We start from the raw sequence: 18,156 nt of genomic DNA, 5'->3' as shown, positions 1-18,156 counted from the left end.
TCATGTGTGATAGCACTTTTTGACACCACTGTTTTGCTTTTAAATTGTGGTTGTCGTTTTCCAACTATAGCATTCAAGAACTAGTATTGCCATCATGTGGCTGTTTGAAAGTATTGATCTGCAAAACAGGATGTTTTGTAAAAGTGTAACTATAAAAAAAACTGCAGCAGTCTGGACTCAAAGAACAAAAAGAACACCATCATGCAGAGAGTAAAAAAAACACACATCAGAATGGAGAGTGTAATTGTAACTCATGAGAAAGAGGTGGAGGTTTGCTTGTTCAGTTGATGCATCCATCTTAATTTTTTTGACTTTCTCTCAGTGATGGAATTCAGCTGGTTTGCACTGGTTCGGGAGAGAACCGGTAGCTAAATTTTGTTGAGTTCAGAGAACCGGCTGAATGCACCCCTTGAGGAGGCCTCCCAAGCCTAGAACGACCCGCCAGCAGGGCAGGGATGCCACTTCTGGAAGCCTGTTCTAGGCCTCGGAGGCCCAGGCCTGCATCCACGCAGAGAACCAGTTGTTCAGGGATTTGAATCCCACTACTGCTTTCTCTCCTGTAGATGCCTCTGAGGACAGTATAGGATTCTAAGCATGTATGACACAGCAGCGTAGTTCCTGAACAATCTCAAGCCCAGGTGGTTTTGTCTAGGATCACGTGTTAGCTGCAGAACTGGTGTAATAGGATAAGTCTGTTTTTTACATTAATTTAGCTATGAAAGCGATGTTTTCCTGAAAAGCTGTTTTCACCAGAGGGTTCTTTTTAATATGATTTCTGGTGGATTTGGAAACAGCTAACTTTTCAGTAAATTAGCTTAATGAATGCTCCAGAAGACACCAGGAAGTTTATCTTAGCTTTATTTAATTGCAAACAAACCTCACTTGTTTATAATTAACCATTTAGCATGGGCATTTGCAAAGCCAATTGCTATTCTTCTAAACTGCTTACTGAAACAGTATAATAAATATCAATGGAATGTTTTCTTTGTTGGCTTCTAGCCATTTTTACCATTGCTCTTCTAACTGCACAGAATTACATTACAGAGATACTCTGACATATTTATTTTTATTAGTACCAAACTTTCACTAACTGATGACTTCTAACTGACCTGAAGTATTTTTTTTTCATTATAACATTGAAGTTGCTTCAGCAGTCACACCATGTTGATTGGACAGGTATTTTCCATTGACATAATACTATACTGGAATGATGGATATGGATACTATAAAAATATCTACATAATTGGCCTAGTATAATTTAACTGATCATTCATCTATCAGGGAATTGTTATGGATAACTCATTTTCATGGTCATTAGGAAAATATCCATAGAAATGTCTCCTAGCCAAAGTCTTCCCCAACCATGTGTCAGCCACTATGTTATAACAGAACTATCATTATCTATGGTTAGCATATACTAAATATATTGGCTGTGGATTATTGGAGTTCTAATCTAGCCCATCTGGACCACATAAGATACAGGAAGATGGCAGTAGATCATTTTTGGAACAAATCAGCTAGAGAATTCTAATCCTGACAGTTGAATACTGTCACTGACCTATAAAAAATTGTAAAAAATCCCAAAACTCAGTAAAAGACAATGGTTCTATTGCGATAATCATAGGGCAAATAAAATAAGAACATGACTTTGCAAGAAGAAAGCTTTTTCTCTGCATCAGGATAGAGCAATAGGGTCAGACAGCTAACGAAAAAGACAATTATTACTGTATATTAGTTTGTCACGGAGACTCATCTTACTCTAATCATAAAAACAATATCTGTGCTAAAGTGGAAAAGACTACGAAGCATAGGTTATCTTCAGAGCAGACATTATGAGAAGACATATAGAAATCAAATGTCATCAGACCTGTTGGCACAAATGAACCCTGTTAGTGTAACAATGGGATTTCTCTTCATTACCAGAAACCTAGATATGATTTAGCACAATATTTCTCAACCTTGGCAACTTTAAGAAAAGTGGATTTCAACTCTCAGAATTCCACAGCCAGCCATTTCTGGGAGTTGAAGTCCACATGTCTTAAAGTTGCCAAAGCTGAGAAACACTGATTTTAGCACATAGATATAATTCCTGTGGTATTCCTCTGACTTCTATAAAAGTTGTATTTTAATCAAAGAGTTGGTGTCATTTTGTTCACTTAGTCAAAGCAGGAATCTGCTTAATATTAATACCATTATCCCTCCATTCTGGCACTACTGATTTTGTTCTATATGCCACATTTTGAGATGTTTGAAGAATACTATGTTTCCTCAGTTTATTACCGTATTATCCAGCGTATAAGACGACTGGGTGTATAAGACGACCCCCTACATTTCCTGTTAAATTATAGGGTTTGGGCTATACTCTCCGTATAAGACTACCCCTCTTCCAGCGCACACCAAATAAAAATTAAAAAACATCAGATTTGATTTTAATATGGTAATTTTAATTCAAATGCTTATGACATGTAGGTACTTAGTAGGAAAACTGTCACTTATAAACAGAAGGCTGTTTGTCATCAAACATGTAAACATAAAACAGTGCAAGTGGATTAAACTTTTCCTAATTCACTCTAAAGCTTTCCCTGCGCAGAGCCTTAAGTAACACCAGCTGCCTGCAATTAGTGCAGGTTCGCATCCCACCAGTCTCAAGTTTGACTCAGCCTTCCATCCTTCCGAGGTAGGTAAAATGAGGACCCAAATTGTTGGGGGCAGTAAGCTGACTTTGTAATAATGCTGCTTGGGTGGTGGGGGGAGAAAGCCCTAATAAGCAGGCATATACATTGAATGAAGGCTATTGCTAAGCACATTGATTTGTGCTTTAAATTGTAAGCCCCCTGAGTCTTCGGAGAAGGGCAGGATATAAATGGGATTTTTTTTTTTAAAAAAAAAGACCAAATGGGAGATCCGCTCCAGGTTTTCCAGCCAGCCCGCCCAGTTCCTGAGTCAAATGTGTCCTTAGAGCTAAGCAGCTGCTCTGACTGCTGCATTCCCCACCTGCCTTTCAAGTTGGGATAGACTGCAGCTGCTCTTCAACTTTAGAAGGAAAGACGCCCAGACCCCAGCCTGTAAAAAAATCACAGACTGCAGCTTCTTCACCAATTGGTCCCGCTTTCCCTGCGCAGACAAAATGGGAGATCCGTTCCAGGTTTTCCAGCCAGCCCTGTCCCTAACGTTTTAGCACCCGGCATATAAGACGACCCCTGACTTTTGAGAAGATTTTCATGGGTTAAAAAGTCGTCTTATACACTGGAAAATACGGTAATTAAACATGGCCAGATTCTTCACACTCTCTCACTCTAGTTTTCTATTCATGTTTGCTCTTCATCCATTCTTCAGAATTTCTCAAAGAATAAACTTTGGTTAGTGCCTTCAATATTCTAGGATGTAGTTCAAGTAGACCTGCATCCTAGAATTCTTCAGTGTATATAGATATTTCCTGATAATGTTACTTTTAGTTTGAAATTCCTCAGTCAGGTCTTCAATTTTTAAGTGGAGCATATATTTTCTCACTGAAGAAGACTGAATCAAAATAGGCATCAAGAAACTGATTTTCCTTTTTCCATTTTTTGTTGATATTTTGTTTAATTTTAGAATCATTGCTCTGAATTTACCAACTACTTTTGTGAAGTTCAAGATTTTTGTTTCCTTTATGGCCAACTTTAAAATTACATAGTTGTTATCTTCTGCCATCCCTGCTAAATCTGCCTTACTGACATCAAAGAGAGCTGATCCTTTTGTGCAGTCTGCCACCCTCTGAAAGGAAAACGAGTATCTTTAAATTCCATATAACAGACTAGATGGATTAAAATTTCTTTAGCTAGATAAACAGGAGCTAATGTACATCTTTATGAATCCAAACTTAGTTTCTGTTCAACTGAACACTGATTTTCTTTTGGAAATCCTTATTATCCTTCTTTATTTGCAAATGTCATGACAATGACATATCCAAATATTGAAGTCACTATATAAATGGGATATAAATGGAATTTTTAAAAAAAGTATTTAGGTGTTACTTCTTGAATTTTCTGTGTTGCTATAGAAAATGCCAACAATTTACAGCTGGATCCACCTAGGTCAGAAAAACAGTTATCCAAATGTTTAGCAATAGTGAATATATATTGCTCCATAGTGCTTTACAGCACTCTCTAAGCAGTTTACAGTGTCAGCATATTGCCCCCAATAATCTTCATTTTACCAACCTCAGAAGGATGGAAGGCTGAGTCAGACCCCGTCAGGATCGAACTCCAGGCTATGGGCAGAGATAGCCTGCAATACTGCATTCTAAACACTGCACCACCAGGGCACTATTTAACTTTGAATTGTGCCCATAGAGTACTATTTGGTGAGCCTTATATTTTTTTATATATAGTTTGTAGTCAAGATATTTTTCATCACAATCTATATGCATCCAGATTAGTAAAGTAAGCAGATGTAATAGGGAGAATAATGTTGCTTCATACAGTATCTTGTGTTTTCTGTCAAGAAACTGCTGTCAAAAATCTGACCTTGACTATTCAGTAAGAGTGGAGAGAACTTAAACTGAGGATTGGTGTCTGTGTGTGTGTGGGGGGGGAATTGTTTGATCAGCTAAGGAAGCAAAGAATTCTGAATTGCACTTGAGGAAGTAATAGAGATTTAAATCTGTAAAATAAACCTCTTTGAACCTTGCCTACAAGTGAAAGGAACTTGAAACTCACATTTTATAGCATGTTGTCATTTAACTAAGGTTTAGCATTTGTATTAGCATTTTAAAAAAAATATTGTTCCTTTCATTATATTACTTCCTTATATACTTACCATAATACTTATTTGTTTTATGATAAGTAGATGATGGCACATTAAACCATAATGTGTACAACCTGAAGAGTTTATGGGTGGGAGGTTTTCGTGTAGTTGCTCATTCCTCATGCTAGTTTTAACTTGTCAGAAGGACAGACCAGTGAGAGAAACTGCTCTAGAAAGATAAATGGAAAATCAGAAATAATCACCATCAGCAGTATGATTTCTGTGATACTATGATTTATGGTCTTAATAAAGATTAACGTAGCTTTTAATTATTTTTATTCAAACATTTTCCTTATGTAACCTAAAATCCTTTGGGGATAAATAGTTTAGGTTAGTAAGTACGTAAGGCCTGGACTGTTCCAATCCCACTTATTTCTTAAGTCTACACCCCTTGTTGATTTTTTTCCCATATATTATTTAAGACTTGAGTAAAGGTACACTGACAAAATAGAAAATTCTCAAAATATTATTATGAACAGAAATGATAACATGGATCTGAACATTATCACAGCTTTAAAAATATTTTTAATTCCCATCCAATATCAAGGAAATATGTTGCATATATTTTAAATAAGAAGAGAAGCAATTAACGGATAAAGGCATTTTCAAAGAGCAGCAACAAGCAAACAACAAATCAATTTCCTCCTTCCGAAAATCAGAATTAACACTGTGATTAATTTAATCTGGTTTAACCTGTTATACTTTACAGTAAATGGTAAATAGAAAATGTTGATGGACAGAGCCTTTTTCATCCCTAGAATGGGGACTGCCCCCACACAGTTGTATTTCTAATGTATTGGGATTTTACCTGAAGTGTTTTCACGTGTCTTTTGAATGCTGCTTAAGGTCGCTCAATTGAGGTGTCTGTGTAACAGTCACTGACTAGCCAAACATGCAGTCTTCAAGAAGATCATTGGATGATTTGGGGCAGGAATGGGTTCCTTTAAACCTATTGGCTGTCGCCTAGTGCCATATAAGCTGCGCAGAAGCCTCTGATTCAGTTCTGTTCTTGTTTGCCTCAATAAAGCAATGTTCCTGTTTGAAACGTCTCGCTTACTGCCTCCAAAGAACTCACTACACAACAGTACTGTTTCTTGCAGTGGTTCTACCAACTCAAATAAAATTACATCTTTAAAATGCTTGCCCAAAGAACTATCTTCATAAATTGATTGATCCTGTAAAAACACATGATTTGTAGATGAAAGCTACATGAATTTTAATGCTGCTTTTCAATTTAAGAAATAGTTGACTGTATGTGCTGAACATACAGTATTATGATTTTCAGATGTCTTGAGTTCATAACTTGTTGTTTAATATATCTGAAGTCCTCAGATTAAAAAAAGTGGATGCAGCCTTATTTTATGTGTACTTTAAAGACATTTGCTATAGTGGTAATATATTATATTAGATACTAATACTAATACTTCAATGTTGGAAGCACCAAGGTGCTTCATGGTGAAAGGATTTTTTTAAAAAAATTCCCATTTATATCCCGCCCTTCTCCGAAGACTCAGGGCGGCTTACAATCTAAAGCACAAATCAATGTGCTTAGCTTAGCTTACTGGTGACATCACTGTTGCCCAGTGGACACTCAGTTGGGGGCTTCTTTCACATCCCTGTGAAGGTGCCCACTGAAGTAGCACCCCTATATCAACTCATGATCACTTGCTTTTGAACTGCTGGGTCAGCAGGAGCTGGAGTGTGTGACAAGAGCTCACCCTGCCCCAGAATTCAGTTCTCTTAAGTTCAGTCCTGGGCTGCATTAACGCAAGAATAGAATCAAGTTCACGTGAAGTGTTAGTACCAGTTTATAATGCCTTGGTAAGACCACACTTGGAATACTGCATCCAGTTTTGGCCACCACGATATAAAAAAGATGTTGAGACTCTAGAAAGAGTGCATAGAAGAGCAACAAAGATGATTGGGGGGCTGGAGGCTAAAACATATAAAGAATGGTTATAGGAACTGGGTTTGTCTAGTTTAATTAAAAGAAGGACTAGAGGATGACATGATAGCAGTGTGCCAATATGTAAGGCATGCGACAAAGAAGAGAGGGTCAACCTGTTCTCCAAAGCACCTGAAGGCAAAACAAAAAGCAATTGATGAAAAGTAATCAAGAATACAACTAATCTAGAACTAAGGAGAAATTTCCCGACAGTTAAAACAATTAATCAGTGTAATGGCATGCCTCCCGAAGTTGTGGGTGTTTAAGAAGAGATTGGACAACCATTTGTCTGAAATGGTACAGGATCTCTTGCTTGTGTAGGAGGTTGGACTAGAAGACCGCTAAGGTTCCTTCCAACTCTGTTATTCTGGTATTCTCCTTAAATTAATCCAGAGTACAGATCTTGCCCAAAGATGGGCATCCAGAAAAAAACTAGATATGTAACTAACAACCTTTCATCCTTTTCATCTCACAGTTACCAAACCTGCTGTTTTTCATGGTAAAAATACAGCTTTCATGGCCAAGTATGGGGAAAAAAGAAAGTTTACTTATGAGCAGTGTATGCCCCAACTTTTGGAGCTATTTTTAGTTACATCTGTTAGATTTTAGTGTATGCTCTAATGTTCTTTTCATTTTTCACTGATCATTGGTCTGCTTGATTAGGCTTACCCTTTAATCTCCTTGATCTACTGACTTCACAGCAACTTGTTTTTCTTCTTTGATTTACATTAGTACATAATAGGGATGGAATGTGTGGGTCTCAAGAAGGTTTTGTAGTGCAATATGCCTTACCACTGACCATGTCAATTTCCTCTCTACATGCATATGAATTGATGCCAAAGTTTTATTTTGCTACCTTGCATAAGCCCATTTCAAGAGTAATCCTGAAAACTTGATTTGCATTTTTAAATGACTAAAGCATGAAGTAAATTTTATAACTATGCCCCACGGGAAATATCTCATGTATCATGAGTACTAAACAGGTTAAAACTTGAATCATCTAAATCTGGGTGAGTTTGCTGATTTATCACTTACCAAATGTATACTGGCATCTCACTGCCTAGGGCTGTGAAATACCTGCAGGTATGTTTTTTTTCAACTTTACATGCTTCCTTTCCTACTTCCCTTTCTGGGAGCCCCAGATCCTCTTTCTTTTTATCTGATCTTTGCTCTGTATCAATGTCCTCTGCAGTGAGGACAACTGTTCTGCAAAGAGAATGGATAAGAAAAAGATGTGAATCTGCTACTGGTAGAAGTACTCAGAGTGGCCATAATGCCACACAAAAAAGGCAATAATACAACACCAGCAACTGTTCTATCATGTCACTTGACCTAGCTTCATTTGGCTATCTAATGTAGCTTCAAAACTGAAATTCAGTAATTTTTTTTTGTCAGGTAAGGAATTATTTTTTAATGTTCAATGACATTTCAGAGGAACAATCTGTACCAGATATTTGCCTCTAGACAAGTACAAAATATTTCATATGAGGAAAGATCCTGGCCACTCAAGACACAATAAATGAAACCAATTACCTAGAGAAGGGATAGGCTTCCCTTTACTGGATATGGCTAAGAAGACTTTGACAACTTTGGATTTGGGTTTCTGCACTGAACTGGAGGGTTGGATTAGACCAGACATGTCAAACACAAGGCCCGGGGGCCGGATCCGGCCCGCGAAGTGGTTTCATGTGGCCTGCGAAGCCATCCTGGAAACAGTGAGGGAACGTCCCCCACTGCCTTGGCCCTGGCCCAGAGACCCTCCTCCTGCCAGAGACCCTCAGATCTGTCCCACTCCTGCCCAGGCCCCCATAGGCACCCTTGATGCGAACGATGTAGAGCTGGCTACGCCGACCCAGTAGGCCATGCCCACCCTGGCCATACCCACCCGGCCTCCTGAGGGCAACCACAATGCTGATGCGGCCCTCAATGAAATTGAGTTTGACACCCCTGGATTAGACAGTCTAAAAAAATTCCTTCCAGTTCTGTAATTCTACATAGTTTTACTTTACATCACATTCAAAGCTACCATTTGATAATAACTTTTGGAGTTTTCTAGAACCACACCCAAGGGCTGCAAGTGCTACATGCAGCTTCAAGGCCTCAGGTTTCAAGCAGTATCTTTCCGGCATAATTAAGGATGACAGGGATGGAAACTATCACGCAGAGCAGGTATTTTCTGTATTCATGCCATGCCACTTAAGGGAGTATACATATTTTTTTAAAAAAATATTAAAGCTAGTACTGAAATTAATAATCAACTAATAGAGTGGCCAAAGCAAGTGTCTTTACACATTTTCTAAACATGAAGAGAATGAAGTCAAATGCAATTCTCAAGAGATTATAATGTATAACTTGAGTGCAGCCCAGCAAATGTTCTCTAATGTGCCTGATAGATTGTCATCTTCAAAAAATAATAACTCCTACAGATCCTAATTGTCAGTCACATTCATAATGGCAGAAGCCATTATGATTATATGAAGTATAAAAATTATGATTTTTATGGTCTTATATTTACAACTATTTTAGAGATTGAATTAAGAATGAGTGGAAACCTGATATAATAGATAAAGCAAATATCTTGCAGAAAGACTATGAACAGTAGTTGTGATTTTTAAAAAAAAATCTCCACAGGAGTCTAAAAACTGAGACAGATATGTCCAGATAAATGGAGATGGTGCCAAACAGAACAACAGCAATCAGAAATTGCTTAGATTGCTCTGAAAATTTGATGCCACTTGGAATGAGTCAGGATATATTGCAAAGAACATAGCAGGGTACTTGTAGTAAAAATGATTCTCAGTGCTTTAAAACAAAATTCCTTCCACATCATTACTAGATTCTTGGAAATCTGCTAACCAAGTCATGGACCAAAAGACAGAACAGACTGGAGTACAATGGCATTTGTCAAATCTTGAACTTGTAAGATGATATCTCCATATTTGGGAATTGATTCACAGCAAAAAAAAGCCACCTAATACTGTATAGCTCAGGGGTGTCAAACTCAATTTCACTGAGGGCCACATCAGCATTGTGGTTGCCCTCAAGAGGCCAGGTGGGTATGGCCAGGGTGGGCGTGGTCTACTGGGTGGGCGTGGCTAGAGTGCGTATGGCCTGCTGGGTGGGCGTGGCCAGCTCTATATTGTTCGCATCAAGGGTGCCTATGGGGGCCTGGTCAGGAGTGGGACAGATCTGAGGGTCTCTGGCAGGAGGAGGGTCTCTGGGCCAGGGCCAAGGCAGTGGGGGCCGTTCCCTCACTGTTTCCAGGATGGCTGTGCGGGCCGCATGAAACCATTTCACGGGCCGGATCTGGCCCCCGGGCCTTGTGTTTGACATGTCTGGTATAGCTGAACAATATCATGAATCCCTTTCTACTTTTTCTTTAAAAAAAAACACCTTTTGTGCAGGACTTCTTTTTCTTTTCTTTTCCAGTTCAATTTCCTTTTTCAGTTATTCTTTCCTTTTTCTTCCTTTTTCTTCCTCCTGTTCTGCTTTTATTGTTTTTTTTTTTTTGAAAAATGTGTTGAAGATAAAAATCAATTAAGTAAAATTGTATCTCTTTTCCCCAAGTACATATATCGGTACTTCACTGTTGGACTCCCAAAGTCAGATACAGGGCTTTGAAAGTTACTGTCAGTATCTTAAATTGTGTTCTGTAAGCAACTGGCAACAATACAGAATTTTTAGTGCAAACGTCACTTTGACCAGTTAACATCATACTAGTTTTACATTGTGTCAGTTGCAATTTCTGGATACATATCAACAAATCAATGGTGTTTCATACATAGCATTTAACAACTGAGCTACAATTGTCCCCCACATATAAAAAAAGGTGACCCTCTAGTAAGTTTTGAATTTACAGACTTGGGGTTAATAAAAATCGGCCCTTATCCACCGATTGAACTGTCTTCATAATGTTTCATTTGAATTATACTAGTATTAGAACTATTTATCTCTGTCATCATTTTCATTAAAAGTCAATATTAGTTCCTTTTTAAAACTTGCTAAACATTAATATTTGCTGCTGACATGATTGTGCCTATGCCCTAAAACTGACCCAAGCTTCATCAATATTTGTTTTCAGAGAGAGCAAATTGTGAAATATATAAAAGAAGTACATTGAAAGCAAGTTATATTTCTCCTTATCATGCATGTGCACACACACACACGCACACACACACACACACACCAAACCTAAAAGACAGGAATAGGTTGAAAACAAGTTATTGAAAGGTAAACCTCTTTCTTGTCTGAGTATGGATTTAAAGCAGGCTCACATTTGACATTAATGACATAACAGTTCTAAGGATGTAAGAACCTGAAGTATAAATCACTGTGTCAACTCACTGATCAGCATTCCTAAAGGTGTTGTAAGATTAAAACTCTGGATTCAGCAAAGGGAGGTTTGCATATTAGAATCAGGGACACACCCAAACACTTTTTCTTATCGTACTATTTGAAACCTAGGAAGCAGTAAGATTAAGATTTCATGAAAATTCCTTTTATTACAAAACAATCCACCACTGGATAATTATAGCTTCCTAGAGGAAAAAAAATGCAATACTGCTTTTCACAAAAACCAAAAAGGTAATCAACGAATGAAAGCGAATATATGTGTCCCAGGAAAATGTTGCAGGATCCAATCTGGATTGGTCACTAGGACCAGAATTTCTGTCTTCCAAGCTTTTGGAAGCTAGGGAGAAGTTCCCTAAAGATGGACTCCAGCACAAGTCCAAAAGCTCAGCAGACAAAACCTCTGGTCTTGGTGACCAACCCAGATTGGATCCTGTAGTTAACCAAGAACAGATAGATTTCTTTTTTGTGTAATTGTCTTGTCCCAGCCTAAACACCCTCACAACATAAGCATGGAGAATTCAGAGACAAGGGTGCTTGTGGATTCTCTCCACCCACATAAACAGGTCTCTGTAGGCCAGGCTTGTGAGGGAACATACCACACATGCTTCAGGTTAAATTCTACAGAACCCAACCTTGTTCCATGAAGTATGTTGGTGGGTGCATTCCTTCTGACAAGTGAAGGTAGCTCAGGTTGCAAATTATGCCAGCTCATTTTAAAAGTATTATTTCATACAATGGGAATAACTTCCCCAACATATCCAACACACATTTCTCTGATACAGGCAGACTCCAGATGTAGGCTAGATGAATGATGGCTTGCTCAACACAATTTGAATAACAAGAGGGATATCATTAAGGAAAAAAATGTTGTCGAAGAAGTAAAAAAAAGTGCAAGTCCAATAATAACTTGTTTATATTCAATTAGAACACATTGTTTCGTTTCAATTATATCATACATCCATGAATATATAAAAGATGCCATTGCACATTCAAAACATGCTGGGCATTAATTTAATGTTTAACAGCCACATTTATTTATTTATTTATTTATTTATTTAGATTTATATACCACCCTTTCCCGAAGGACTCAGGGCAGTTTACAGGGTATTTTAAAATAAAACCAATACAAAATACAAAAATTAAAAAACAATTAAAAAGATTAAATTATCCCTAAAAATAAAAACCACAGTTAAAAATTCTCAGCCTGGGCCAGAGAGGTCAAAGAGCCAGGTCTTCAGGTCCTGGCGGAATGAACGAAGGTCAGGGGCAGTCCTAAGCTCCACGGGCAGCTGGTTCCAGAGGGCAGGCACACCCACATAGAAGGCCCTCCCCCTGGGTGTTATCCGCCGGCAATCTTTTACCGGCGGCACCCTGAGAAGGCCCTCCCTGTGAAAGCGCACTGGACGAAGGGAACTTGATGCTGGCAGCAGGTGTTCCCTCAAATAACCTGGACCCAAGCCATTCAGGGCTTTATAGGTCATCACCAGCACCTTGAATCTCACCCGGAGGGCAACCGGAAGCCAATGCAGCTCACGGAGTAGAGGTGTTACATGGGAGTGTCAGGAAAACCCCATCACAACTCGCGCAGCCTCATTCTGCACCAGTTGAAACCTCCGAGTGGTCCTCAAGGGCAGCCCCATGTAGAGAGCGTTGCAGTAGTCTAAACGGGAGGTCACGAGCACATGAGTGACTGTGCGTAGGGCATCTCGGTCCAGGTAGGGTCGCAACTGGCGAACCAGGCGAACCTCGGCAAAAGCCCCCCTGGTCACGGCTCCTATATGGTCTTCAAAATTGAGACGTGAATCCAGGAGGACGCCCAAGTTGCGAGCCCTATCAACGGGGGGTAACACCTCACCCCCATCGTTAAAGGTGGAATGGTCTGGTTAACCCAAGATGCCAATATGCACAGCCACTCAGTCTTGGCAGGATTGAGATGAAGCCTGTTTCTCCTCATCCAGACCTGGACCGCCTCCAGGCAATGGGACATCACGGCGAGGGCATCGCTGGGTTGGTTCGGGGTGGAGAAAAAAAGTTGGGTATCATCAGCGTACTGATAATACCCCACCCCGAAATCACGAATGACCTCACCCAGCGGCTTCATGTAGATGTTGAACAGGAGGGGCGAGAGAACCGACCCCTGAGGGACTCCGCAAACTAGAGGGTTTAGGGTTTCCATAAATGAATAAAATCATTGAGCAGCTACTAAAAGATCTATCACCTCACACGATCCATCAGTCCTGCTCCTTCTTCATGATTCTTTGCTTGTTTATTTGGTATTTGGAACATAGAATTATAATAAAGCCAAGTACAAGGGTACCTAGGTACTCAGCTGCTTTGAAACTCATAGAATTAGGTACTCAATGAATTTTGACATGAAAGTTTTGTCGCAGTACTCATCATTTGTTTGGTACTCAATACACAAGCTAGAACTGTTAGTGTCAGCTGCCTTGTGACACCATATTATTCCTTATGGTACTCATCGTGCCTTCCAAAACCAATTAATGATGAGTACCAAAGTACCACAGTATGTGACACTCTCAAGTTGCTTCCATCTTGGCTCATTCTTAGAATCATCTCAAAATAATGACTGTTTGATTCTGATGGAGGAATTAAGCATACCATGTACTGAGAAGCATTATAATTAATGCAATTGTGATATGTTTTTATATATTTGATTTACATCCTACTGTATCTTTCTACTCCATCATGTACTCAAGGCAGCTAATAAACATTATTTTCTTTTCTCTTATCAAGACCAGATACAATTTTCTGTGTTCACTGTGCTCTTCAGCCTGAAGGTGACTCTGGAGGAAACCAAGCTCCATATATCAGATAAAGGAGTAGGAACATTCTAAAAAAAAGTCCTCTTAGATTAATGATCATACAAGCTTGTAAAAGGAAAGGTATCCCTCACATAAGTGCACTTTAAATAGTTTTTAAAAGTTAGCAGGACCTTTATAAATTATGTTTGATAAACAATTGTCAACCAGTACAGTTCTTTCCTTAAAAGCACTGTATCTTGCAAAAAGATATAACCTTAACTGTTATTATTGTATCAACTGCAGCTTCTGGATAATCCAGGAATTGTTTTCTGAAGGTTGTTTGACAAATAGTATAAATATTGCTCTGTTGCTTGGTATAAATCTGTTTATGAAAACAAAATTTGTTTTCATATAGGCAATTATCATTGTTAGTCATGAGTTACATAATCTCAAACATAGCCATATATTTTAACATCAGTGGAAATTTTAGTTATGACTTCATTAACCTCACTTACTTTGGAGACCATGAACAGGCCATTCAGGTCCAAGTAGGAGCTTCCCACATATCCCCTTCCTTCCATTACTTTGATGATGTAATTACATCAGTAACTTCTCACTGAAACACCCTGTGTCACATCAAAACAATAATGGTAAAGATTTAATCACATTTCCCCCCTCCCCTTCCTCTGTTGCTTGTTAGCAGAGAAGCAGCATTTGTCCCATCCTCTATTTTTCCCTTTTCTTTCAGATGTTATACTCTTTCCTTTGCTCCAGTGATCTCACTCCTAAAAGATGACTTGGTTCTCAAGTTCCTTTTTTGGCCTTTGCCGTCTTCTGTTCTACCTTGCCTGGAGAAGGTTAAGAGTCCCATATCTTCTTTTATTTTAGCACTGCATAAATGAATCAAGAAAACTGCACTGATGTGAAGTCATCAGAAGTGAAGTATGACTTGAACGGACATTTATTTTTAAATTCATAGATGAAAACTTAAGATCAAAACCTTTATATGTCTTGATTAAAATGACTATTAGAGGTCCAAGATAAACCCAGGTATCATAGGTTTTTAGCTTCCCTCAGAAATTCAACTGGTTACATGCAAGAGGACAGCAGTAAAGTTCAAACTAAAATATTGAAAATAGTAATATCCAAATGCAGTCATTTTCAATGTTTTTTTAATTTAAAGCACCACAGCACGGATGCAAGGAAAGGTTAATAAACCTTCACAAAAAGCTTTATTTACATGATAATAAAAATAAAACATAATGATTTGCATATTTAATATTAATATGAGGCTCAAAAGTTGGATGTTTTGATTCAGAACTGTTTATATACAGTATGTCTTTTAATGACATTTGTGTTATATCATATCATACCTAAGCCAAGAACAAGTTGTGCCACGTTAAAGAAAACTTCTGTACTAGAAAGTCACATGTATGGGCCTGTCACAATCCAGTTTCAAAATAAGGTCCCTGCATCTACTTGGAAAGCTGATCCATTATTTTTCATTTATATTTTTGCATAGTAGATAAAAAGATGTGACATTCATGTGGAAGTGATTTAAATAAAAATCTTGCTTGTGTTTTGTACACAAAGATTATCTACAGCTGAATTGGTCATTTTGATTAATGAGACGATGAAAGAAAAGTTTAATTTAAACTAATGTTCACCCCACCCAATCAATTATAAGGATCTACATGAAATGTGCACTCACTTGTTGAATCAGGAACTCTTGAAAATGAGCATCCAAGCATAAAAGTGTTTAATCAAAGGTTAGGGTGTTCCCCACAAAAACAATCTGTCACAAATTTAAATAATAGGAACACAATTTATAACATGAAGAAAGGCAGAATTCCTTATAACCAGCTCCTGTAATTCTTTATTCCAGAGATGTAGAAGCCTATTTACAATGATACTATGCATGCTTTTTTTGTAAAAGAAAAAGGTGCCGGAACTCACACATGTCATACAACCCGCCTTGCCTACCCTACAAGGTTCCATCCAAAAAAGGTGCCGGAACTCACACATGTCATACAACCCGCCTTGCCTACCCTACAAGGTTCCATCCAAAAAAGGTGCCGGAACTCCGTTCTGAGTGTTCTATGAGAAAAAAAGCCCTGATACTATGGCTTGAAATAGCTAGCACTGGTTATAGCATCCATTTATTAAACCTCTTCCTTTATTAAAACTTCATCATGAAGGAACTTCCATCTGAAATTTCAGAGAGTTTCTACAAATTAGTTCATGTATGGGGCGCGATGAACCAAAAGCTTCACCTGTTGTAGAGGAAATTTCTGTATTACTTGTAGTTTATAGATTGTTTTTCAATTCAATTAAATCTTCCAGACTTCAGTACAAATCATTTTGCATGCAACTGAACAAATTCACTTATGATTTGTCATTTCTATAATGATTTCATGATATGAATGATGAATTGTTTCAATGATGTAATCTTCCATTATTGTATTTTAGAAATAATGCCAATCTCTCCTTCAAATTAGTCATTAATATGAATTTTCATCATAGTAATTTTGTCCCCTCCCTATTGAAAAATACCTTACAATTTCCTCTGCTATTTATTTACATTACTACATTTGCTACAGGGATCTTGATCAAAAGCATATAATAATATTGCACAAATAAATTGCTGGGATGGCTGAAAAATTCATTTTCCTTCAAAACATCATAAATCTAATAGTTTTATTTTAATTGATGTAATTATCAGATAATCATTGTCATTGTTCCTTCAAAGGGAATGTGTCCATCTATATACGTAATTGAGGAGGGGAAATTACTGGAAACAATCTAGTATGTATTAACTTTATGGCCATATCCTAAGCCGGGGATCCCCAACCTCCAGGCTGTGGCCCACTACTGGGCCATAGCCCATTTGGAACTGGAAGCAGTGGCTGATCGTGTGCCTGAAGCTTCATTTGTGCAAGTGGTGGGCGTGCCCACTGCTCGCACAAAGCCATTCCCTCTCCCCCCATACGGGTCAGCAAAGCCGGAAAGGTTGAGGAACACTGTCCTAAACAAACAACAAAGTAATTATTTTAGTAAGTATTAAAAGAAACCTACATGCAAGAATAAAGCAAATTCAACCACAACTGGATCAGTTATTGTTTACCTAATCAGAATCATAAGGGACCATAACTCTAAATTCCATTTCAAATGGGTTTTATTCTCTTTAAGGTTAAAAGTTAAACCTTAAAGAAATATGTCTGACATAAGATCAGGTGTCAACTGTAAATAGTTTTAGTCACATTTTTTTCTTACTAATTTAGAAAAGTGGAACTTGCTAACAAAGAATAAAGCCAAAAAATTTACACAAATATGAGCTGCCACTGCTGTGGCTACTGCCTGTAGATGGCCTTGGGCTAGGCTGAAACAGGAAATAAGATTTTCTCATCTGTCATCCTTAGGCTGGTGGCTTCAGCTTCATTCTTCTGGGAGAAGTGTGTGGTAGTGGCTGTTTTTTTCTTCTTTTTTAAACTGCCAGAGGGGGTGTGGTCTGTGGGTGGAGGTGTGCTCTGATTGGGTGGGGGGTTAGCTGTGTTCTGATTGGGTGGGAGTGTGTTTTGAATGGGGGTCTAAGGCTGGCAGCTGAGACCAGCCCATCCACTCAAAACACATCCCCACCCAATCAGAACACAGCCCCCATTCAAAACAGACTCACCACGTTTTGCATGAAAATCCTCCATGCAGCTCAGTATGTTAAAAAATTACTGTGTGCCAAAAAGTGAGATTTTTTAAAAAAAACAACATGCACATAGCAAGTATATATTTCAGTTGTATGTATTGTCAAGAGAATTTTTAAATGCTTGGAAATTCAAAAAAATCACCATTTTTAATGATTTGAGCAACATATATTGCAGACTTATGATTTTTCTTCTACTCTACAGTATATCAAAATCTTAACATTTCAGAATTGTGGTGCTATTGCTCTTGAATGAGGTTCTGTTCAGCAGTTCTGTTGTAGGATACCTAATATTTACCTTTGGGACATCCATGATGTCTTTTAATATACCTGACACCATTTTGACTCAAAGGTGCTTTTTCAAAAGACAAGTGGACTTTCTTGTTTTTCTTTGACGAAGTTTTGCTTCTCATCCAAGAAGCTACTTAAGCTCTGACTGGATAAACAGAAGCTTCTTGGATGAGAAGCAATCAAAGAAAAAGAAAAACAAGAAGGTCCAGTTGCCTCTTGAAAAAGCACCTTTGGGACAACCATGACCTGGATGACTGAGAATCTCCACAGACATTGTGCCACCATTTTCATAGGAAAAGGAGGGACTAAGTTGCAAAGCTTTGTAC

This window comes from Vipera ursinii (assembly GCF_947247035.1).
Source record: "Vipera ursinii genome assembly, chromosome: 3".
Classification (NCBI taxonomy): Eukaryota; Metazoa; Chordata; class Lepidosauria; order Squamata; family Viperidae; genus Vipera; species Vipera ursinii.
The sequence above is the reverse complement of the archived record's forward strand: the minus strand, read 5'-3'. Positions refer to the sequence as shown.